This window comes from Aquarana catesbeiana, linkage group LG06 (genome assembly GCF_042186555.1).
Source record: "Aquarana catesbeiana isolate 2022-GZ linkage group LG06, ASM4218655v1, whole genome shotgun sequence".
NCBI lineage: Eukaryota > Metazoa > Chordata > Amphibia > Anura > Ranidae > Aquarana > Aquarana catesbeiana.
Genome location: NC_133329.1, coordinates 264,981,179 through 265,005,994, shown reverse-complemented (window position 1 = coordinate 265,005,994; position 24,816 = coordinate 264,981,179). Strand labels below are relative to the sequence as shown.

General features: G+C 44.7%; 1 long non-coding RNA gene across 1 annotated transcript; it reads left to right on the top strand.

The window, feature by feature from the left end:
• Window positions 1-230: 230 nt before the first annotated feature.
• Window positions 231-22,608, top strand: LOC141147729 (uncharacterized). The gene is made up of 3 exons (XR_012245123.1): window positions 231-568; window positions 10,011-10,110; window positions 21,800-22,608. It is a non-coding gene; the product is annotated as an uncharacterized lncRNA (long non-coding RNA).
• Window positions 22,609-24,816: the final 2,208 nt, after the last annotated feature.

Below are 24,816 nucleotides of genomic sequence, written 5' to 3'. Positions count from 1 at the left end.
CTTCATCACAACCAAAGTGGAGGATCAGCGTTCAGATTGGTTTATTGTTCATTTTAGCAGATGCCGGTGATGGTTCTTTTAGACAAACTTCTACTGAAATGTGAGGACTGCCATTGCCAACCTTCTTAATTTGCTAGTTGCTTACCTTTTCCTTCAATATCTTCTTAGTCACAGGCCTGGAAAAATCCTGCACAAAAAGACCTCCTCATAACTCCTAGTGTGCATATTAGTTTTGTGTCGGTAACTTTACAAAGTTGTGATGCCCGAGGATCAGCATTATAGCCGGGCAATGAGTACACTGGGAGCCCTGAAGGAACGATTGACAGCGGCAGCCACTATATTTGCTCCATAACTCCTAAATCTGTTGGTTTCAAGTCAAAGCACCAACAGCTCTCACATCCTACACAGTACAGTTCAGATTTACTGTGATGATAAATCGAAAATCTATCCAAATCGATGACTAAACAGACTCCGCTTCTCTCAACAGGTACAAGAGAACTCTCCTGAACACAGAGCTGGGCTTGAACCTTTCTTTGACTTCATTGTTTCAATAAATGGCCTTAGACTGGTAAGTTGAAAATGTTCTAGTCTGTATTCTATGTTTATGTTACGTGTGTCTTACAACTTCACACACAAACCTAAAAAATGTTAAAAAAAAAAAAAAAAAAAAACTCCTGCGCTGCTATGTCCATCTTTAGCACTTGTTTAAAATGGAGTAGCAGCTCACACTTCATGCCATTCAACATAGTTCTGTTCAGACCAACACAAACTTTGGGTTAGATGAGGAAAATCCATCCACTTATGGGCTAATACAAACTGGGTGGTATGACTGGAGAGACCTGTTATTTTGTAGTGTCAGAGGCAGAACAAAATAGTGTTGTTTGGAGATTCCGCTCTGGCTTAGAAATCCGTTACCATTAGACCCCTTTCACACTGAGGCGCTTTACAGATGTTTTTGCGCTCAAAATAGTGCCTGAAAACTGACCATTCTGCAGCCCCAGTGTAAAAGCCCGAGTGCTTTCAAACTGGGGCGGTGTGCTTGCAGGACAGGAAAAAAAAGTCCTGCAAGCAGCATCTTTGGAGCGGTGTATACAGCGCTCCTCTGCCCATTGAAATGAATGGGCGCCGCTTTGAAAGCAGCGCTAAGTGGTCACTTTTAACCCCTTTTGGGGGGTTAAAAGCACGTCGCTATAACAGCGGTAAAGTGCTGCTAAAACGCGCAGTGCTTTAATGCCAACGCCCGCAACACCCCAGTGTGAAAGGGGTCTTAGATTTCTGAGCCGGAGTTGTGCCTTGGAAAAAAATTCATAAGTCTCTGAGCTGGATCAGCAGGGGGTCCAAACTGAGAGACCCACATGAGACCTCAAGTGGAGGGGTTTCCACTTAATTCTTGAATGTGAAGAATACTTTTTAACAACTCCAGAAGATTTACCCCCTCATGACCAGGCCATTTTTTGTGACATGGCACTGCGTTTACTTTAACCACTTGCTTACCGGGCACTTAAACCCCCCTCCTATCCAGACCAATTTTCAGCTTTCGGCGCTGACGCACTTTGAATGACAATTGCGCGGTCATACAACACTGTACCCAAATGAAATTTTTATCATTTTTTCACCACAAATAGAGCTTTCTTTTGGTGGTATTTGATCACCTCTGCGGTTTTTACTTTTTATTAAAAAAATGTAAAAAACTGAATTTTTTTAAAAAAAAAAGTTTATTTTTTTATATTTTGTTTTAAAAAATTTTAAACGGGTAATTTTTCTCCTTCATTGATGTACGCTGATGAGGCGGCAGTGATGGGCACTGATAGGCGGCAGTAATGGGCACTGATGGGTGGCAGTGATGGGCACTGATGGGTGGCAGTGATGGGCAGCACTGGCAGGTGGCACTGATTGGCACTACAGGTGGGCATTGATAGGTGGTACTTGTGGGCACTGATAGGTGGTACTTGTGGGCACTGATAGGTGGTACTTGTGGGCACTGTTAGGTGGCACTGTGGGCACTGTTAGGTGGCACTGTGGGCACTGTTAGGTGGCACTGTGGGCACTATTAGGTGGCACTTTTATTGGGCACTGATGAGGCAGATGTGCCTCTTCCACTTGGGGACCGATGTCCCTCACATCCGATCCGGTGATCGGCTTTTTTTTCTACTCGCGCTGTCAGCGTGAGTAAAAAAAAAAACCGATTACCGATCTTTTGTTTACATCATGTGATCAGCTGTCATTGGCTGACAGCTGATCACATGGTAAGGGGCCGGGACCGGCCCCTTACACAGATCGGTGATCAGCCGAGTCTCAGTGACTCGGTGATCACAACGCGCCCGGCGCGCGCCCTGCAGGGCGCGCGCAGGGAGCGTGCACAGGGGAGGACGTCATATGACGTCCTCCCGGGAATGTAGGTCCGCGCTGTAGCCGTCATTCGGCTATAGCGCGGATGCCAAGCGGTTAACTGACAATTGCATGGTTGTGCGACACTGTACCCAAATAAAATGTATGTCGTCGCCCCCCTCCCCCCCCTCGCAAATAGAGCTTTATTTTGGTGGTATTTGATCATCACTGCGGTTTTTCTCTTTTGCACTATTAACAAAATAAGACCAACCATTTTGCAAAAAAACAATATTTTTTATTTCTGCTATAAAACATCCAATAAAAAAATGTAAAATCTAATTTCTTCACCAATTTAGGGCAAAATGTATTCTGCTACATATTTTTAGTAAAAAATCACAATAAGTGTATATTGATTCGGGGTTCAAGGGGTTAAATGTGTGGCCAACATGTGTTACTGTGTGTGTGTTTGTTTTTTATTTATTTATTTTTTTACTTCCAGCAGAAAAGAAAACAGCACTTTGCTGCTGTCAGAGGAGAGTCGTGTGTGTTTACCTACACAGGGTTGTTTTCGGTAATGTCCAGAGCCGATCGTTGGGTGTCTGTGACCAATCAGCGGCTGGCAGCTGCTGATTGGTTTGTGCTGCAGCCAATTGCAGCACAGCCGGGGAGGCGGGGGGTGTGCAGGTAACATACTAGGTACATGATCCAGAGCGGCCGCCCTGCTGCAGTATATGTGCGGTAGGCGGTCATAAAGCAGTTAAGCTGGCCTCACTTTGACTCATGGATTCATATTTTTGGAGGGGCCTTTGTTTTAGGACTTGTACTAAAGAGCTTTCCTGTTCTCGTCAGTCTTTGTCAGGTTACAAAACGACAAATAACTTCCCAGTACACTTACACAGTTGGATGGGGCTAATTTGTTTATTTATTTTTTTTTTTTTGCTGGCTGCTATGGTAAAGACAGAGGGTTTAGTTGTACACATTTGCAAATCTATGTGAAAGCCACAATGCCTCGCCAAGGCTCCTCTGTATACTGTGTTCCTAACTGTATACTTTTCAGAGTCTCCCAAGTTGAAGCACATATAGCAGGGGATACATTAAGGGCAGGTTTGCCTAGAGGGGGCGCCACTCATTTAAAGATTCAGGGACACGTTGGACACCCAGCAAAAGCGCAATGACAGCTGAAAGCATCCAATGTGTCCCCACACACAATGCAGCCGAAAAGCTGTGCAGATAAGTGGCAACCACCCCAATCTATAACTAGCCTTTACAGTAAGGTGCACTTGGTGTATTACAAAATAACAAAAATATTTGCAGCACACTTACCAGCTAGCCTTAATTGGGGGGGTTGCCACCTATCTGTACAGCTTGTCTTTGTCAGGGTTCCGTTTGCTGCGTGTTCAGTTCCCCACAGGTACAGATCTGTAGTGGATATCACTTTTGGTACTCAAGCTTTGTGACAGCTTGATGCACTTCAAATCTTAGTCTGAACCCACCACAGCAATCCTGCTGGCACTGCATTATTTTAACAGACAATTGCGCGGTCGTGCGACGCTGTACGCAAATAAAATTGTTGTCTATTTTTTCTCACAAATAGAGCTTTCTTTTGGTGGTATTTGATCACGTCTGTCGTTTTTTATTTTTTGCGCTATTTAAAAAAAAAAAAAAAAGGAACTGACCATTTTGAAAAAAAACAAAGACTTTTACATTCTGCTATAAAACACACCCACTAAAATTTTTAAAAAAATCAAATGTTTTCATCAGTTTGGGCCAATATGTATTCTGCTACATATTTTTGGTAAAAAAAAAATCCCAGTGAGCGTATATTGATTGGTTTAGTGTCTAAAAACTTTAGGATATTTTTATGGAATTTTTATTTTTAGTGGGACTGCGACATTGTAGCAAACAAATCTTACACTAAGTGACACTTTTTGGGGACCAGTGACACCAATACAGTGATCAGTGCTAAAAATATGCACTGTACTAATGACACTGGCAAAGAAGGGGTTAACACCAGGGGCAATCAAAGGGTTAAATGTGCTCCTAGGGGGTGCTTTCTAACTGTGTGGGGGGTGCTTTGGCTGTAAGAAGAGATTTGTGTTCCTGCTTAGCAGAAACACAGGATTTCTGTCTCCCCTACTAGCAGAACGGCGGTCTGCCTTGTTTACATAGGCACACCGCCGCTCTGTCTCTCTCGGGAACGATCGGAGCAACTGCACTTGCAAAGTGCACAGTCTATTTGTCTTTAGTATTTAATGAGCTTCATGGATAATGACCGTCTCTCTCCCTTTTCCAGTATTTCTAGACCTTTCTTTTTAGTCATGGTACCCTTTAAAAGAATGCAAAATCTTGAGGCACCCCAGGTGAATTACATATTGTTTTTTTTATCAGAACCAACTGGCTTTTTATTTGGTGGTTAATAGATATCTACTGATTTTTATTAAAAGTAAAATAGCCCAAAAAAAATTAAACTTTTTTTTTTTGATTAATTTTTTTTTTAAATGTATTTAATTGTATGCCATTAGCATGACCCACTCAAAAAATAAAAATCCTTCTCCTGATGTGCCACATATGTGTGCATTATTCGTTGTTTATACCCCTTTGTAGGGCCAGGAAAATGCCCTTATTTTTTTTTTATTATTCATAAAAGGAAAAATCTACTTTTTATTGGCTGAATATTTTTTTTATTACTATGACCCACCACCAAATTGAAAAAAAAAAAAAAAAAACTTTTCCCACTCCTGATGCGCATGAGGATACTGGAAAAGTGTGAGCAAACAGGTAAATGGTAGAGATGGGCTCAAGCATGTTTGGATCGTAGTCTGAACCCACCACAGCAATCCTGGCAGGAAGCGGTTGTCTGTCCATGGCCAATCATAATCAGCCGAGGCATTGCCCACCCCTCAGCCACATGTACACAAGGGGCGTGTATAGGTGCAGCAGAGGGTCAGGAAATGCCTCAACTGCTTATGATTGGTCATGGACAGACAACCGCTTCCTGGCAGGATTGTTCTGTTGAGTTCAGACTAGGATCGGAATGCGCCTGAGCCCATCCCTTGTAAACAGCCCCAAGATATGTATTTCAAAGGTGTATTTAGCTGTTTACCTGGAGTTATGAGCCTGGAACTACCGAGGTCTAATAATCCCAGCTTATATCATGACTGTTCATTCCGCTTATCTAAGGACAGCTCTAATAATAATATCTATGGCTCTTCCAGGGAGGTTTCCTTCTTCCTCTCAGTGGTGGGTGGACAGCTCTGCTGTAGCCTGTATTGTGTACTCTGTGCCGCTTCATATGCCAGGCTGTGGCTATAGGAAGTAAATGCACCTATCAAATCCTTTAAATAATAAAATACAATGTTATTAGTAAAGGTACCGTGCCTTGCAAAAGTATTCACACCCCTTTGAAATTTTCCACATTTTGTCATGTTACAAGCAAAAACATAAATGTACTTTATTGCGATTTTTTTTGTGATAGACCAACACAAAGTGGCACATAATTGTGAAGTGGAAGGAAAATTATTTTTCAATTTTTTTTTACAAATATGTGAAGTGTGTGGAGTGAATTTCTATTCAGCCCCCTTTACTCTGATACCCCTAACTAAAATCTACTGGAACCCATTGCCTTCAGAAGTCACCTAATTAGTATATAGGGTCCACCTGTGTGTAATTTAATTTAATCTCCGTATAAATACAGATATTCTGTGAAGCCTTCAGAGGTTTGTTAGAGAAACTTGGTGAATAAACAGCATCATGAAGGCCAAGGAACACACCAGACAGGTCAGGGATAAAGTTGTGGAGAAGTTTAGAGCAGGGTTAGGTTATAAAAAAAAAAAAAAAAATACCCCAAGCTTTGAACATCTTGCGGAGCACTGTTCAATCCATCATCTAAAAAAGGGAAACCGTATGGCACAACTGCAAACCTACAAAGACATGGCCGTCCACCTAAATTGACAGGCTGGGCAAGAAGAGCATTAATCAGAGAAGCAGCCAAGAGGCCCATGGTAACTCTGGAGGAGCTGCAGAGATCCACAGCTCAGGTGGGAGAATCTGTCCACAGGACAACTATTAGTTGTGCACTCCACAAATCTGGCCTTTATGGAAGAGTGGCAAGAAGAAAGCAGTTGTTGAAAAAAAGCCATAAGAAGTCCCGTTTGCAGTTTGCAAGAAGCCATGTGAGGGACACAGCAAACATGTGGAAGAAGGTGCCTAAAAGCAAAATGCTATGTGTTGGGGGAAAACTAACACTGCACATCACCCTGAACACACCATCCCCACTGTGAAACATGGTGGTGGCAGCATCATGCTGTGGGGATGCTTTTCTTCAGCAGGTGCAGGGAAGCTGGTCAGAGTTGATGGGAAGATGTATGGAGGCAAATACAGGGCAATCTTCGAGGAAAACCTGTTACAATCTGCAAAAGACCCGAGACTGGGGCAGAGGTTCACTTTCAAGCAGGACAGCGACCCTAAACATACAGCCAGAGCTACAATGGAATAGTTTAGATCAAAGCTTGTGTTAGAATGGTCCAGACCTAAATCCAATTGAGAATCTGTGGCAAGGCTTACAGTAAATTGCTTTTCACAGATACTCTCCATCCAATCTGACAGAGCTTGAGCTATTTTGCAAAGAAGAATGGACAAACATGTCACTCTCTAGATGTGCAAATCTGGTAGAGACATCCCCAAAAAGACTTGCAGCTGTAATTACAGTGAAAGGTGGCTCTACAAAGTATCGACTCAGGGGGGGTGAATACAAATGTACACCACTCTTTTCACATATTTATTTTGTAAAAAATTTGGAAATCCATCTATCCTTTTATATAGTTGCTAATCAAAGGAGTCAATGTAAAAGCATATATTAGTATTTATTTGCCATGATGGAGTAGATACATAACAAACAGTACGTGCATATATATAATTACAAATGATGTATCAAAGTAATTTGCATGTTAAAAACCATAAAAAAAATATAAAAAAGCAATGCCCTCAATGGTTAAAATCACTGTAATATAGCAATTGTAGTCAAAGGTAGTGCCTGAATCCAAAGATCATGTAGGTATGTATGAATTAGGGTAAGTCCGCCACGTTTCATGGAATGTATCCAATCTTCAGGGGTGGATGCATGATACATCTACCAAGAAATGTAAATATGTCAAAGTAGACCATTCATAAACCAAAACTGAAAAAAATGGTAATAAATACAGGGAAAGTAAGGATAACCATCCCTGCAAGACTCACATATCTGCTTAGTGTGGAGAAGACACTGCCAGAGCACGTGGGCCATGGAGAATGCCTGGTCCGGAATCTGTGGTTACAGGGTCCGATGGAGGCACAGGGAGCATGTGTGCACCAAAGTTTCTGGAACAATGGGACAAGTGGGCTCCGTTCCGTGGATCGATAAGAAATATAGATGCTAAAAAAGTGCAAAAAAAATAAATTATATATATATATCAGCCCTCAAAAAATCCACTCGCCTGCTCGCATTTTGCGAGTGGATTTTGAGGGCTGGCAAGGAAGGGCTGCCTGGGAGCGGGGGGCGAGCCGGCAGCCTGTTTGGAATGGGAGTCCTTCTCCCAGCGATCATGGAGGGGAAGAGAGAGAGAGAGACGCCCAGGTGGTCAGAGCGCAGCGAGGGGAACACAGCGATAACCGCTTTCATTTCAATAGCCGTGTTCCCCGACGCTCGCTGTCAGATACAACCCCCTCCTCCTGGTCCCGGGACTTTGATAGACAGATCACCCATCCAGTCCCAGTGACGGGTGATCTGTAAATCAAAGTTCCCCGGCCAGGGGGCGGGGCTGTATATGACGTTGTGAGGTGGGAACATGCCAATTGAAATGAAAGCTGTTATCGCTGTGTTCCCCGCGCTGCGCTCTGACCACCCAGCTCTTCTGTTCCTCTCCTCACCATGCACAGGTAGGCTGCATTGGTGGGCATGGATACAGTTGTTAATATTTATTTATCTATCTATCAGGGGGCCCAACCAGATGGTGAATACAGCTAATGTATGAGGCAGCAAAAATCCCCTGGGAATAGTGGAATCCAAAACCACATATAAAATAAGTGTGGTAATAATGGTAATGGTTACCTAATACTGCTGACGTGAGAGTAGAAAGTAGAGAGTAGAAACCAGCCGTGTGAAGTGCAGAATGCACAGGATGTGTACCAGCCAGAGGACTAGCTGTGAATGAGGAAAAAGTGTTTTAAATGCTCCCGGCATAACAAACGGACCCCACCCAGCCTCACGCAGGCATGACGTACATGGCGGACGCCAGAGTCAGGGCAGACAACCGCTCATTGAACTCCAGATGTCCCTCCCATTGTCAGCTGTGATGGCAACACCAGCATGCATCGGTAGATGGCCCCGAGGCGTCAACTGCATGAGCGGCAGCGTGTCGCCGATGCTAAGGCGGAACACACCCACCTGCATCCAATGAAAAGGCGGGTGGGAGGAACAGGGGAGAGGCGCCGAGAAAGCATCGCAGCTCCCGGAGGAATGAGGCAAAAACCAGTCCAGCAATCAGGCACTGCGTGTATGAACACAAACCGCAGGATGTCTAAAAAAATTCCTAGAACGATGGTAGGAAAGAGGGCTCTAGAATCAGACGGCCCGTAATGGAGGTCAATCATGATTGGTATGAGGACAATAAGAGCTCTTTCACACCCAAAGCACCTGGGCGTCGGCGGTAAAGCGCCGCTATTTTTAGCGGTGATATTCGGTGAATACACTGCTCCTAAAGCGCCCCTGCCCGTAGAAATCAATGGGCAGCGCCACCAAAGAACCCTTTTTTCGCCCACTAGCGGGGGATTAAAACCGCCCCGCTAATGGGTGAAAAAGGGTTAAAAATGTCGCTGCAACATTTCAATGGGCAGGGGCGCTGTAGGAGCGGTGTATTCACCGCTCCTACAGCGCTGCAAAGAAGCTGCATGCAGGACTTTTAGTGATGCCCTGCCAGCGCAGCGCCCCAGTGTGAAAGCACTCGGGCTTTCACACTGGGATTGCAGCTAAGGCTTTTTTCATGCGCTTTACAGGCGCTATTTTTAGCACTAAAGCGCCTGAAAAATGCCTCTAGTGTGAAAGGGGTCTTAGGGTCATGACCCAACAGAAAACCACTCAATACACCTCCATCCCTAATACATTGCACAAGGTTTTTTTTTGGGGACTTTGATTGAGACGCATCTCCATCCCTAATCGGGTACATAAGGAAGAGGTCGGGACTTTGAATGAGGCATATGTATTGTGGCTAATCAAAAGATTACCCACCTGCTGGTGTTTGTGGAGGGTGGGGGCTGTGGCAGGAATTGCTCCCCCTGAATTCAACTCATTTAAGTAAGGGGGCTGCGCTGCAACCGCGTGTGGTGCATGTGGTTGCTGTGTGGTAGCATGGCATTTAGGGGTAAAAACAGGCAGTAAGAAACATATCACTTCCTCACTGCCTGACAAACACCTGAACATGGATTGCTTTTCAGAGGTGCAGCAGTCCTTACCGCAAGTGTAGACGAGCCCTTACTGCTATTGTACCAGAAAATGTTTATGTTGTTTGTTATGTGGTGTTACCTTGAAGTGATAACAATGTCCTTTAACATATGAGTGCCCCCCCCCCCACCAGTGATGCCACTGCAGCTACAATGTTTTTCCTGATCTGTGAATGCTTCTCATGTTGTGTTTTATTATTTTATTGTAGCATACAGAGAGCACTCCTACATTCCGAAGAACACTACCCTCATGGTCTTCTCTTCCCAGATGTTAGAAAAGATGGTGAAATCTAGCCAAGAGCCACAATTGTAAGTACTTGGCATCTTCTCACTATATTCTTGCTCTTGTATTGTGGTTTGTTCAATTGTTTAGGGGCTCATTCACTACTGTGGATGGAGGGGTGGATGGTTAAGCCATGTTTTTTTACCACTCCCCCTTCTTTACCGGAAGAGGTAACAGTCAGGGCGTACACATGCCGTGACCTCTATCTTTTGCTTTATGACCGTGGCAGGAATCATACCCCCTGTGGCTGCCATGAAAACGATCCATAACGCCTCGCAAATGTGACCCATTCAAGTGAACGGGGCCAGCCTGCAACCGCATGCATTGCACATGGTTAGTGGTGGTGTGACATTTAGGGGAGCAAAACAGGAGATGAGATATGACCTCTTCACCACTTGTCAAATGCCTCTGAAAAGTGATCTGAGGGAGGATTGCTTTTCAGATAAGCAGCAGTCCTTACCTCTAGAGCAGGGGTCTCCAAACTTTCTAAACAAAGGGCCAGTTTACTGTCCTTCAAACTTTAGGAGGGCCGGACAATGTGGATAATGGGAGTAGAAAATGTCTTGGCGTCAGTGGGGATAAACCATTCCCTGTGATTGGTATTAGGGGGAGTAATAATGCACCCTCATTGGTATCAGTGGGAGGGATAGTGCTCCATCATTGGTATCAATGGGAGGAATAGTGCTCCATCATTGGTATCAATGGGATTATTAGTAGCCCATCGGTGGTATCATTGGAAGGAATTGAATAGTGCCCCATCATTGGTATCAATGGGAGGACTAGTGCCCCATCATTGGTATCAATGGGAGGACTAGTGCCCCATCATTGATTGCTTACAGTGGGGGGGATAAAGGGCCAGGTAAAAGCAAGCAAAGGGCCACATCTGGCCCCTGGGCTGCAGTTTGGAGAACACTGCTCTAGAGTGAACAAGCCTCTATGTTCTCCTAATCAGTTTGTCCTGATTTCTGAAGTGATGCAATGTTACCCATAGGGTTTTAATTTTCACCCTCTCATGTACCCTGGGAGGCTGAAACATGGAATCAGTTTTCTGTCACCAGCAACTACTTTTGCTCCAAGTGCATGTGCCCCATTGGGGGGGATTTCACTTCATTTCCTGGTTTAGAGATGCAGCAGGAAGTGAGAGGAAATTTCTACAAAGTATATGAAATTCCCATCTCAGTTGTCACCAGAACAAGTGTCTCCACTGGAGGACTTAAACTTGCCTCTTATTCTAGTGTAAGGATGAGCCGAACACCCCCGGTTCGGTTCGCATCAGAACTTGCGAACAGACCAAAACTTTGCACGAACGTTAGAACCCCATTGAAGTTTATGGGACTCGAACGTTCAAAATCAAAAGTGCTCATTTTAAAGGCTAATTTGCATGGTATTGTCCTAAAAAGTGTTTGGGGACCCGGGTCCTGCCGCAGGGGACATGTATCAATGCAAAAAAAAGTTTTAAAAATGGCTGTTTTTTCTGGAGCAGTGATTTTAATGATGCTTAAAGTCAAACAATAAAAGTGTAATATTTCTTTAAATTTCGTACCTGGGGGGTGTCTATAGTATACCTGTAAAGGGGCGCATGTTTCCCGTGTTTAGAACAGTCTGACAGCAAAATGACATTTCAAAGGAAAAAAGTCATTTAAAACTACTTGCGGCTATTAATGAATTGCCGGTCCGACAATACACATAAAAGTTAATTGATAAAAACTACATGGGATTTCCCCACAGGGGAACCCCGAACCAAAATTAAAAAAAAAACTGGCGTGGGGGTCCCCCTAAATTCAATACCAGGCCCTTCAGGTCTGGTATGGATTTTAAGGGGAACCCCGCGCCAAAATTTTTTAAAAAATTAGCGTGGGGTCCCCCCAAAAATCCATACCAAACCCTTATCCGAGCACGCAACCTGGCAGGCCGCAGGAAAAGAGGGGGGGACGATAGAGCACCCCCTCTCCTGAACCGTACCAGGCCACATGCCCTCAACATTGGGAGGGTGCTTTGGGGTCCCCCCTAAAGCACCTTGTCCACATGTTGATGAGGACAAGGGCCTCATCCCCACAACCCTTGGCCGGTGGTTGTGGGGGTCTGCGGGCAGGGGGGCTTATCGGAATCTGTAAGCCCCCTTTAACAAAGGGACCCCCAGATCCCGTCCCCCCGTGTGAAATGGTAAGCGGATACCCTACCATTTCACAAGAAAAATGTTAAAAATGACAAGAGACAGTTTTTGACCATTCCTTTATTTAAACTCTTCTTTTTTCCATCTTCTTTCTTCTATCTTCCTTCGGTTTCTTCCTCCATCTTCTTCTTCCTCCGATCCTCTGCTTCTTTCTCCGGTGTTCTCGTCTGGCATCTTCCTCCTCTCTTCATCTTATTCTCCATCGTCTTTTCTTCTCCATCGTCTTTTCTTCTCCATCGTCTTTTCTTCTCCATCGTCTTTTCTTCTCCATCGTCTTTTCTTCTCCATCGTCTTTTCTTCTCCATCGTCTTTTCTTCTTATCTTCATCATCTTCTTTTCTTCTTCTTTTCTTCTTCTTTTCTTCTTCTTTTCTTCTTCTTTTCTTCTTCTTTTCTTCTTCACATCTTCTCGAGCCGCTCCGCATCCATGATTGGATGGGAGGCTCCCGCTGTGTGACGCTTCTCGTCTTCTGAAGGTTGACGCACGGGGACATGACGGGGACTTCCCTGTGGCATTCCCCGTGACGTCAGAGGGGTCACCCATTACGTAACGGGTGACCCCGTCCCCCTCTGACGTCACGGGGAATGCCACAGGGAAGTCCCCGTTAAGCTGAATTAGCCTTTTGACAGTGTTCGCTGAAGTGGTAAAAAAAAAAAGAAAAGAAACGCTGTGCGTTTCTCTTTAGGAGGATAAAAGTGGTCTCCGTAGCGTACTCTCCGCGAGATCATTTTTATTGGTGGCAGTCGTCTCCACCACTTGCTGGACCCGCCGGTAGCGGCGGAGACGGTCGCGTCCTTTCCCGTGGATGCCTGGCTGCCTACTGAGGGGAAGATGGCCCCCGCTTGGCTCCATAGCATGGGAGGGCGGAAGCAACGTCAAATAGCTCATAGCACATAGCTCGTAGCCTCCCTGATGGTATTCCCGAGTGTGGCTCGGGGTTAAATTTCTGCACCATTAGCGGTAACCCCGAGCCACACTCGGGATTACATCTCAGGATCCTGGTGCAGGTTACTTACCTTGTCCCCAGGATCCTGCGATGTCCCCCCACGGTGTCTGCGGGCTGTGTCCTCCACTCGAAGCCTCTGTGTGCCGGGCTCTGTTCCCTACGAGCGTCGCGACACACGGGGGCGAATCCTGGCAGCAAACTCAAAAAAATGTAAAAATCATAACACATACAGTACACTGTAATCTTACAGTACAATCTGTAATCTTACAGATCACTGTAATCTTACAGATTACAGTACTGTATGAAATCATTTCCCATCCCTTTTGTCCCCAATGCTTTGTCCAATGCCCTGCATGAAGTTTTATATTATATATACTGTTCTTTCTGCCTGGAAACTTGAGATTGTCCATAGCAACCAAAAAGTGTCCCTTTACGTCAAAAGTGGCTTTAGACCAGCTAGAATACAGCGATAGTAAATTAGAACACTTGCAGAATTGAGCAATCGTGAATCGTGGGGAAATGTATTTTATTATTATTATTACAGTATATTATTATTTTTTTAATTATTTATGTTTATTACATTATAATTTATGATTTTGTGTTTCAAACTTCATCATATCTGGGATATCTACTAGACTCTTGGTGGACAGATCTATGTGTGTTATTGCTAAGAATTTCAGGCCTACAATATAAAACGCCAAATTTCTATGCAAAATAATTGTACCGCTTTGAGATGCAAAAATCTGAAATAATCATTCCAAAAAAAGTGCGCTTGTAAGACCGCTGGTAGTATGGTGTGACAGAAAGTATTGGAACGACCGCCATTTTTTTCTCTAGGGTGTTAGAAAAAAATATATATTTAATGTCTGTGAGTTCTAAGTAATTTTCTAGCAAAAAAAAAAAACAGATTTTAACCACTTGACCACTGGGCACTTAAACCCCCTTCCTAACCAGACCAATTTTCAGCTTTCGGTGCTCTCACATTTTGAATGACAGTTACTCAGTCATACAACACTGTACCCATATGAAATTTTTTTCCTTTTTTTCACACAAATAGAGATTTCTTTTGGTGGTATTTAATCACCGTTGGATTTTTTATTTTTTGCGCTATAAAAGAAAAAAGACTGAAATTCGGTAAAAAAATGATTTTTTTCTTTTTTTTCTGTTATAAAATTTAGCAAATTAGTAATATTTCTTTGTAAATTTTGGCCAAAATTTATACTGCTACATATCTTTGGTAAAAATAAGTACAAATTGGTGTATATTATTTGGTATTTGTGAAAGTTATAGAGTCCAAAAGCTATGGTGCCAATATCTGAAAATTGATCACACCTGAAGTACTGACAGCCTATCTAATTCCTTGAGACCCTAACATGCCAGAACATTACAAATACCTCCCAAATGACCCCTTTTTAGAAAGAAGACATTCCAAGGTATTTAGAAAGATGCGTGGTGAGTTTTTTTTTTGAAGTTGTCATTTTTTCCCACAATTCTTTGCCAAATCAAGATTATTTTTTTTTCCCACAAAATTGTCATATTAGCAGGTTATTTCTCACACACAGCATATGCATACCACAAATTAAACCCCAAAACACATTCTGCTATTACTCCCGAGTATGGTGATACCACATGCGAGACTTTTACACAGCGTGGCCACATACAGAGGCCCAACATGCAGGGGAGCACCTTCAGGCGTTTTGGAGCACCCAGGCCAAGTCTGACATTTCTCTCCTACATGTAAAAATCATCATTTATTTGCTAGAAAATTACATAGAACCCCAAAACATTATATATGTTTTTTTAGCAAAGACCCTAAAGAATACAATGGCAGTTGTTGCAACTTTTTATCTCGCACGGGATTTGCACAGCAATTTTTCTCGAATCGTCTTCCAGGGCAGCATCCGAGAGATAGGCTCCTCCTCCCTAAAACAGGAAACACATTAGTCCACCATTATAAATTTCACACTCTTACCTGTGTGCCTCAGTTGTTTGTGTTTCCTCCGGACCCACAGGAGCTGCAAGAACGTTTGTTATTTTATTTTCACCTGTCTCTGTGCTTGTTGCAGGAGACCCCCTGCCAGCATCCCATACAGCCCAAGGGGCTTTGGGAGGGCGAGCAGGCGCAGCACTGGGCAACATTGCTCAAAGCCTGAGATTTCGCCCCTACTGAGGGGTCTGCAATCATCCCCCCAGGCTGCAGGAGGACTCTGTCATCCCCACCCCATGCCGCTGTTTAGGCCTGTGTATGCTTCCGCAAGCACCCCCCTCTGGCTTTCCGCAGAATCTGGAGCCCGCCAGGGGGGATGGATACATGCATAGATGGGCGCCCCCCCCGCGCCGCCGCCGACCGCTGCCGAAAACCTCAGCAGCAGAGGGTCTAGCAGGGAGGGTTTTGCACCCTCTAAATTAGGTCCCTGGTGGCTGCGGCTGTCCCCCCAAACGAATCCGCCGCTCTCCGGGCGGCGCAGCAGCGTCCTCACCGCCACAGGCTGCTACAGGAAGTCGGGGGTGTACCAAGATGGCGCCGAGGAAGTTCCGCTTCCGGGTTGGCGGCCATTTTCCCATAGTCTATCTACTGCGGAGATACAGCAGGGACACCTAGGGGCGGGAAGTTTAAAAAAAAAAAAAAAAAAAGAGAAAACAGAATACAAATAGCAAATTTGTTCAATGCTACCCTTCACTACCAGCACAGTTACTCTACAATACAGCGGCATGTGCAGGTGTGTCCACCAACCTGCACGGGGTCAGCCGGGGGCGGGGCCGGAGCTTATGCAGGAAGCAGATAAAAAGGCCTCTAAGCAGAGGATCCTGGTGGCTGATCATGTCTGACGCTTCCCCACCCTGCCCTGCAGATCCTGCAAATCAGGACAGCTCCAAGGTAAGCCAGAATATTCTTGAATTATCTCTGTCTTAACCTCTTTACTGCCTATCTACAGGCAGTTCCTTTGACCACCTAAACTCACGGGGTTTTTTTGTTCTCTATGCTCGCTTGCAGGCAAAGACCCCTGAGGAAAGGAAGGCTAAAGGCAAAACATGTGCCTCATGCAGCCACAGGCTTTCCCCAGATTGGAAAAAGCCCCTGTCTCAGAAATGCTCAGACAAAATGGTGGCAAAAGAATCACAGGGGCCGCCACAATCAAACGCAGATACCCGTTTGCGGAAGCAGACACCAAAACCTGGGCTAAATGCCCCAAGGTGGATGCCTCTCTGGCAAAAATCACGAACAAATCGGACTTGGCTTTTGATGACGCAGGTACCCTTAGCGACCCCATGGACAAGAAAATAGAAGCTCTCCTGAAAAGGGCATGGGAAGCAGGGGCGGCAAACCTAAATCCGGCTATTGCTTCCACCTGCACAGCCCGAACCTTGCTAATCTGGCTAACCCAGCTGCAAGATCTATTGGAGAACGACACACCCAGGGAGGAACTAATTAAAACCATCCCCACACTAACTAGAGCGGCAGCTTTCTTGGCAGATGCTTCAGCAGAAACTGTCAGAATATCCTCTAGGACCACGGCACTACTAAACTCGGCCCGCAGAGCCCTGTGGTTAAAATCCTGGGGGGGGGATGCACCTTCCAAGAACCGTTTATGTGGCATACCATTCACTGGAGACCTACTGTTTGGTCCCGAACTAGAAACAGTTCTGGATAGGACCGCAGCAAAAAATAAGGGGTTCCCTCAAACCAAGAAGAGACAAGGGAAGGCGCCCTTTCGGCATTTCAAGAAATTCAATAAGCCAGGGGCAAAAAAGCACTGGGGTCAACAAAACAAGAAAGGCAAAGGTGAATTCATCCTCAAGCCTAATACCCAAAAGAACAAAAAACAATGACTGCCTTCAGGTGGGGGGCAGATTGGCGGCTTTCTCCCACCAATGGGAGGAGATAACAGAAAACAAATTCATACTGCGCACCATAGCGGACGGTTACGCAATAGAATTCTCCAACCGCCCCCAACCAAATACTTAGCGACCATGCTACCCAAGGACAGCAACCAAGCAAAGGTGTTTCTAGAATCCCTACAGAAACTATTAGATCAGAAGGTGATTTGTCACGTTCCCCAAGAGGAGGAACAAAAGGGCTTCTACTCACACATCTTCGCAAAAAGAAAACCATCAGGCAAACTAAGGCTGATACTAAACCTCAAACCACTCAACCGAGGAATAAGATACAAGAGATTCAGAATGGAATCTATCTATTCAATCAGGAACATCCTACCGCAGGAGACATTCATGGCAACACTAGACTTGCAGGATGCCTACCTACATGTCCCCATAAGGAAGGATCACCAAAAGTTTCTAAGGTTCGCAATCCAGGGGCCAGCAGCTACGCTGCACCTACAGTACACAGCTCTCCCCTTCGGAATCTCCTCAGCTCCAAGAATATTCTCAAAAATAATGGCGGAAGCGCTAAAAGGTCTAAGACAGGAGGGTATTGGAATAATACCATACTTAGACGACCTCCTGTTCTTTGCGGACTCAGCAGCAATCCTAGAAAACAACCTGCGCAAGAGTATGATCTATCTGCAAAACCTGGGATGGTTAATAAACGCAGAGAAATCGCAAATGATCCCAAGCCAGAGAGTAGTGTACCTGGGATACGTGCTGGACTCCAGACTGTCAAAAATTTTCCTAACAAAGGAAAAAGACGTAAAAATGACACAAGCAATTACGTCCCTGCTAAGGAACCATTCCACAACGATCAGGCACGGAATGTCCGTACTAGGACTGATGACGTCTTCCATTCCAGCCATCACCTGGGCACAAATTCACATGCGACCCTTACAGAACTACATTCTGTCCCAATGGGATGGCAGGCAAGCATCCCTAGAAAAATCCATTCCCGTCCCCGCCACAGTCAAACAAACACTCTACCGGTGGCTCAACCCACTTCGGGTCATCGAGGGGCGCAGATGGGCTCAAGTCAATCCAGTCAGCATCACCACCGATGCAAGCGCCCTAGGATGGGGAGCCCACATGGAAGGGCGGTTCTCGCAAGGGAAATGGACACCCAAATGGGCACAAGCCTCCTCAAACTTGAGAGAGCTGAAAGCTGTGGGGGAAGCGCTAAAAACCTTCAAGCCAGCATTACAGGGGAAGGATGTAAAGATACAATCAGACAACGCAACGACAGTCGCATACCTAAACAGACAAGGGGGCACAAAATCCCAAAAACTGATGAGACTGACACAATCTATCCTACTGTGGACAGAAGTGAACATAAGATCGATATCCGGTATTCATCTAAAAGGAACAGACAATACAGTGGCAGATTTCCTGAGCCGGAAAACGATAAAACACACGGAATGGTCGCTAAACCAAACAACCTTCACTCAAATCACCCAGAAGTGGGGAATACCCGGAGTAGACCTATTTGCTTCCAGGGCGAACGCAAAATCTCCGATTATTTTTCTCCCTGGACCCTACAGATGGCAACAGCGGGGTGGATGCTTTCAACCAAAACTGGAAATGGCATCTGTGCTATGCATTCCCTCCAACTGCCATAATCCCAAAAGTAATCCAAAAAATCAAGGCAGAGAAAACAACAGTAATACTAATAGCACCACACTGGCCCCAGAGAGCATGGTTCAGTCATTTTAAAAAATCTCAGCATACAACCTCAGCTGACACTGACGGACCGCCCGGATCTACTGTCACAAGGCCCAGTCAACCATCCAAACCACAAAATCTTGAAGCTCTCGGCTTGGTTACTGAGAGGGTAAAACTCCAGAACAAAGGCCTGTCAGACAGAGTAATCAACACCATCTTAAACAGCAGAAAGCTGGTAACGAGAGCCATCTATGAGAAAATAAGGAAAAAATTTGTTTCTTGGTACGAAGACAGACCAATCTCCAACGGTGGGATAATTCCAATAGTTTTGGACTTCCTACAAGATGGTGCAGACAAAAACATATCACCAAGTACCCTGAAAGTACAAGTTGCAGCACTTTCCTCGGTCATGGATACTAGACTAGCGGAAGACCCGCTGATAAGACGATTCCTCATAGCTCTTAAAAGATCCAAACCAGCCAAATTGTACAAAACTCCCACCTGGGACATGGGCACAGTACTTAAGGGCTTTCTTTCCCCTCCGTTTGAACCTATCGAGGACAGCTCAGACAAAAACCTCACGTTAAAAACTGCGCTCCTTCTGGCCTTAGTATCCGCCAGAAGAGTGAGTGAGATCCAAGCTCTATCTTCAATAGAACCATACTGTCTAATACATCTGGACAAGATAATTCTCTCTCCAGATCCGGCCTTTCTACCCAAGGTCTCTTCTACATTTCACAGAACCCAAAACATCGTCATACCCTCACTTCCAACAACCATGGATAGTAGGAAAAGAAACATTTACAGCAAACTTGATGTAAGGAACACGCTCATAGCGTATCTCGAAAGAACAAAAGAATGGCGTAGAACGACCTCCCTCTTCATCCTCTATGCAGGAATCAACAGAGGGAAACAAGCTTCAAAAAGCACCATCAGCAGATGGATAAGGATGGCCATACAGATTACCTATAAGGCACAGAATCTCACTCCACCTAGTGAAATCAGAGCGCACTCAACTAGAGCCTGGGCAACCTCGGCCGCAGAGAAAGCAGGGGCAACTCCGGAGCAGATCTGCAGGGCAGCGACATGGTCGAGCTTCAGTACTTTCGCTAAGCACTACCGCATAGACCAGCTGCCTGACCAAGACCAAGCATTTGGTCGTAAAGTGCTCCAGTCTCTAACCCCACCCTAGTAAGTATTGCTTGATATATCCTCTCGGATGCTGCCCTGGAAGACGATTCGAGAAAACAGAGTTAGGTACCTGGTAACTCTTTTTCTAAGAAGTCTTCCAGGGCAGCACTAGTTCCCACCCTTGAAACAACAAAAACCAGGTACAGAGGGGGAGCTTGCAGCTTACAGGGAATTCCTTCGGTGCTTTAACATAACTGAGGCACACAGGTAAGAGTGTGAAATTTATAATGGTGGACTAATGTGTTTCCTGTTTTAGGGAGGAGGAGCCTATCTCTCGGATGCTGCCCTGGAAGACTTCTTAGAAAAAGAGTTACCAGGTACCTAACTCTGTTTTCGAACGTGTCTAGGGCCAAAATTATTTCTCTCACTCTAACATTCGCAGCGATACCTCACATGTGTGGTTTGAACACCGTTTTCATATGTGTGCGGGACTTACGTATGCATTCGCTTCTGCATGCGAGCACACGGACAGGGGCGCTTTAAATTTTTTTTTTTTTTTCATGTTTTTTTTTTTTTTTTTTTGTTATTGTTCATTTTACTTTTTTTTTTTTATTTTAGTTTGACGCTTTTTTTCTGAAAAAAAAAAAAAAAAAAAATTTTGATCACTTTTATTCCTATTACAAAGAATGTAAACATCCCTTGTAAAAGGAATATGGCATGACAGGTCCTCTTTACAGTGAGATATGGGGTCAATAAGACCCCACATCTCACCTCTAGGCTGGGAAGCCTGAAATAAAAAAAATTTAAAAAACGATCCTGGCTTCGATCGTAGCGGTGAGTCGGTAGAAGCACCGGAGGGGGTCCTCTCGCCTCCCGTAAGAACTATCAAGCAGTGGAACAGCCGGTATGATCATTCTTATAGTGTAGGGAATCGCAGGGTGAAAAAGCTGATATCTGAATGATGCCTGTAACTGCAGGCATCATTCAGATATCCCAGCACAAAGTCAAGGGTGTCATATGACGGCCGGCGGGTGGGAAGTGGTTAAAAAGGATTTTTTTTTTTTTTTAACACAAAGTTGTCCATTTATCCATGGTGCTGCCATTCGATCTCTCCCCTCTCCTCTCACACTGTACCGATCGGTACACAGAGGGGAGAGAGGAAGGTTTGTTTACATGTGATCGCTCCGTCATTTGACAGAGCGATCACATGGTAAATGGCCGCGATTAGCGGCCGTTTACCGTGATGCGCCGGGTCCTCTGGTCCCTCATGGGGTGCGCGAGAGCAGGATTCTGGGAGGACGTCCATGGACGCCCACCCAGAATAAGCCGACTGTGCTGCAGCCGTCTTTTGGCTATGGCCCAGTCAGCATGTGGTTAACTTGCAAACAACAAGTGTCAAAAAAAGGCTCGGTCCTTATAGTGGTTGTAAACCCTTTACAACCACTTTATACTACAGGCAAGCCTATAATTAGGCTTACCTGTAGCTACACTGGATATCTCCTGAACCTGCACGGTTTAGGAGATATCCCCGTATTTGCATGTGCCGACGCCATCGGCACATGCGCACTTAAGCAAACTGAAGCAACGGCACACATATGTGCCGTTGCTTCAGTTGTACTCTGCTGTTAGCAGCGGCTCCCACGCGCATGCTCTGTGGGGGCTTCAATCTCAGGTAAGTAATTCATAATGAGCTAGTATGCTATGCATACTAGCTCATTATGACTTTGTCTTGCAGGGTTTTTTTTTTTTTTTTGTTTTTTTTTAAAGGGTTTACAACCACTTTAAGTGGTTGCTCTAGGGCTATAGCTATGTAAATCTAAAAATGTATTCTAAATTGTGCTTGTTTTTTATCACATAGTGATTGTGTGTGTGATCCGCTCATGTTTTTTTTTTTTTTCTTTACTCATTTGCATTTTAGAAACGTGAAAAATGCAAAATTCAAATATGAACCAGCAACTGGACCATCAGGAGATGCATGTAATCTTCTTTCAGCTCTTTCCCCCGGCCTTTATGGTGCAGCCACAGTCCTGCCGTCTCTTTCCTCGTGGTCTTGTGAAGGGTATTTGGATCTGACCGTGTAATACCCCCTTTCCCCTTCATAATTCTATATTGAAAAGAATATCAATTCTTTACATGGGACTTTTTACTGTCTAATAAGTCATTCCTTGTATGAAGTGTTGTGTTTGTATATATTTGTTGTATTAGTTTTATACAGAAGTATCACATCTAATATTTTTATAAATCATTTATATTTGCATATGTACTTAGATTTACTGAATGACCTTTTATCTATATGGATTATATTGTTCCCCCTCCATCAGGCTGTACAGATGGACTGCTGCTGCTTGTGTGAAAACATCGGTCTGACACCCCCATCCTACTGGGTTAGGACATTCAGCATGAGCTCCACTAATTAGCTCTGATTCAGGAGAGGGTGTCTGACCACTGCAGAGAGACCACTGCTTTCACGCATACAGCAGAAGTCTCTTTGCAGCCTAATGGCGGTGAGCAGGCTTGCATATAACTGATTTTCAAAGAAACTAAACTATATAAGACTAGAGACTAGGCCTTCTAAAGCTTGTAAAATTACACTTATCCTTTATTGGCCTCAATGACACAATATTGTGCGTTGCTGAGATGCTGGAAACTGTATTTTTTATTGTATTTACTGTATTTATATGTAAATCGTTAACTTACTCTTACAATACATAGTTGTATAACTACATGTTTTTACATCATGCATACTGTATATAATATACTTTTGAAATAAAATAAATTCTTTCACCTGTGTGTTTTCTCACAATGTCTATTGCAGTGGTGCCCAAACTGTGGCCCTTTGCTTACTTTTAACCAGACCTTTGGGAACTGTGGTGGGGCACTATTCCTCCTCCTGATGCCAACCATGGGCCACTATTCCTTACACTGATACCAACCATGAGCCACTATTCCTCCCACTGATCCCAACCATGAGCCACCATTCCTTCCATTAATACCAGCCATGGGCCATGATTCCTCTTACTAATACCAAACATGGGCCACTATTCCTCCCAATGATACCAACCTTGGGCCGTTAACACCTCTGGTTTTATAGGGGAGGATTATGTAATTTTGTACTCCCATTGCTCACTAAACCTGGGGCATTTTTTACTCCCACTGGCCACAGTCTGGCACCCTAAGGTATGAAGGGCAGGAAACTGACCTTTTGTTTAGAAAGTCTGAGGACCTCTGATCTATTGCATTTAAATGTAAATAAGGAGTAATGAGCACAGATTCTGGTTTCTTAAAGTTGGCTCCTGTGCTATTTAATCATTCGTAGATAGCAGATCGGATAATTGAGCCCATGGTCACTAGACAATTTCATGTACCAACATGTGTTTTCATTAAATGGCAGGCACTAGGGGCGTGGTCTGGAGCTGCATGGAGTAAGGTGTGCAGTGTGAGAGCTCCGCTCGAGCAACATCCTTTTCTTCGATCCTGGGGGTTATCCTTCCCGCAAAAAGACACCAGAAGCCTCATACCATCCACCTGACCCCACGCTGACATTTCTCCACCTAAGAGATCCGGCGCCATCGCCAAACTCGATAAATAGGGGAGGAAGATGGCGTCGCCCCGCTCCCGGAGGAAAACGATCCAGCCTCTGGAGACACCGCCAGAGTACTGGAGGCCATCGCCCTGTGTCAATCCACCCTCACCTCCAAGATTGAAGAGGTGAAGGTTGACATCTCCCTGATCAGGCAGGACATCCACAGGATGCGGGAAAGGGTCACTGAGTCCAAACGCTGAGTCGGCCACGTGGAGGATGGCCTACATCTGCTCCAAGTCACCACCGAACGGCTGCAACACCAGCTGAACGCCATCCTCTCCAAGCAGGACGTTATGGAGAACCGCCTCCGACGTTGCAAAATCTGCTTTGTGGGGCTCCCCGAGCGGTCCTCAGGCTCACACCCCCGCCCCCCCTACCTGGAGAACCTGCTAATCAAGACCCAAGGCAGAGAGGCCCTCTCCTCCATGTTCATGGTGGAGCGCGCCCACCGCCTTGCAGCGAAACCTCCACCTAGCGGCGCTCCACCATGCACATTCATTGCTAAGTTCCTGAACTACCGTGACTGGGACACCATCCTGCGACTTACCCAGGAGCGTGGTAATATCCCCCTCGACAATGTGCATGTTGCGGTGCTCCCAGACTTCTCAGCCGAGGTCCAGAAGAAGCGAGCATGATTCGGGGAGGCAAAGAGACCAGAAAATAGGGAGTGGCGCTGTGTTATGAAGAGGGAGTATCGGTATACAATTATTTATTTATTTATTTATTTCAGGTACTTATATAGCGCCGTCAATTTACGCAGCGCTTTCTACTTTCTAAAGTGACGGGTGCACCAGTGCGACGGTTCAATCCCCTAACAAGTGTAAATTGGCAGTGTAATAATAAAATAGATTAAAATAAATTAATAAAAAATCAATGCAATGGTGTATACTATAAATATAAAGTGATAAGTGCTAGTTAGTGCAAGAAAAAATTGTAAACTGTATGTAAATACATTGGCACAGTCATAATCCCATATATTGAAAAAACAGAAAAATTATATAATATAAACCCTGAATGCCATGTGCTGATAAGTCTTATATAAAATCAACCCTCTGTCTAAGAATCCAAAGTGACAAGTGCAAAGTTCTACTAAATGAATAACGTGGTGTTCAAACCACTGTGCAATGGTGTGCAAAAAACCTAAACAGACTAAAAATATATATAATATATTCTTATAACAAATCGTCAGCTGACTATCAAGAGAAAGTCCCATATGGTGTGCAGCAAAAAATGTTCATAAAGGTGAAATTTCTCCTTTGTAATAGAAAAACCTTGCAGTAGTTATTAACAATCTCCCCCTGATGTGATTGCACTCACCGGAGCGCTCTGCCCCTGCAGGGGTATGAGCGTGA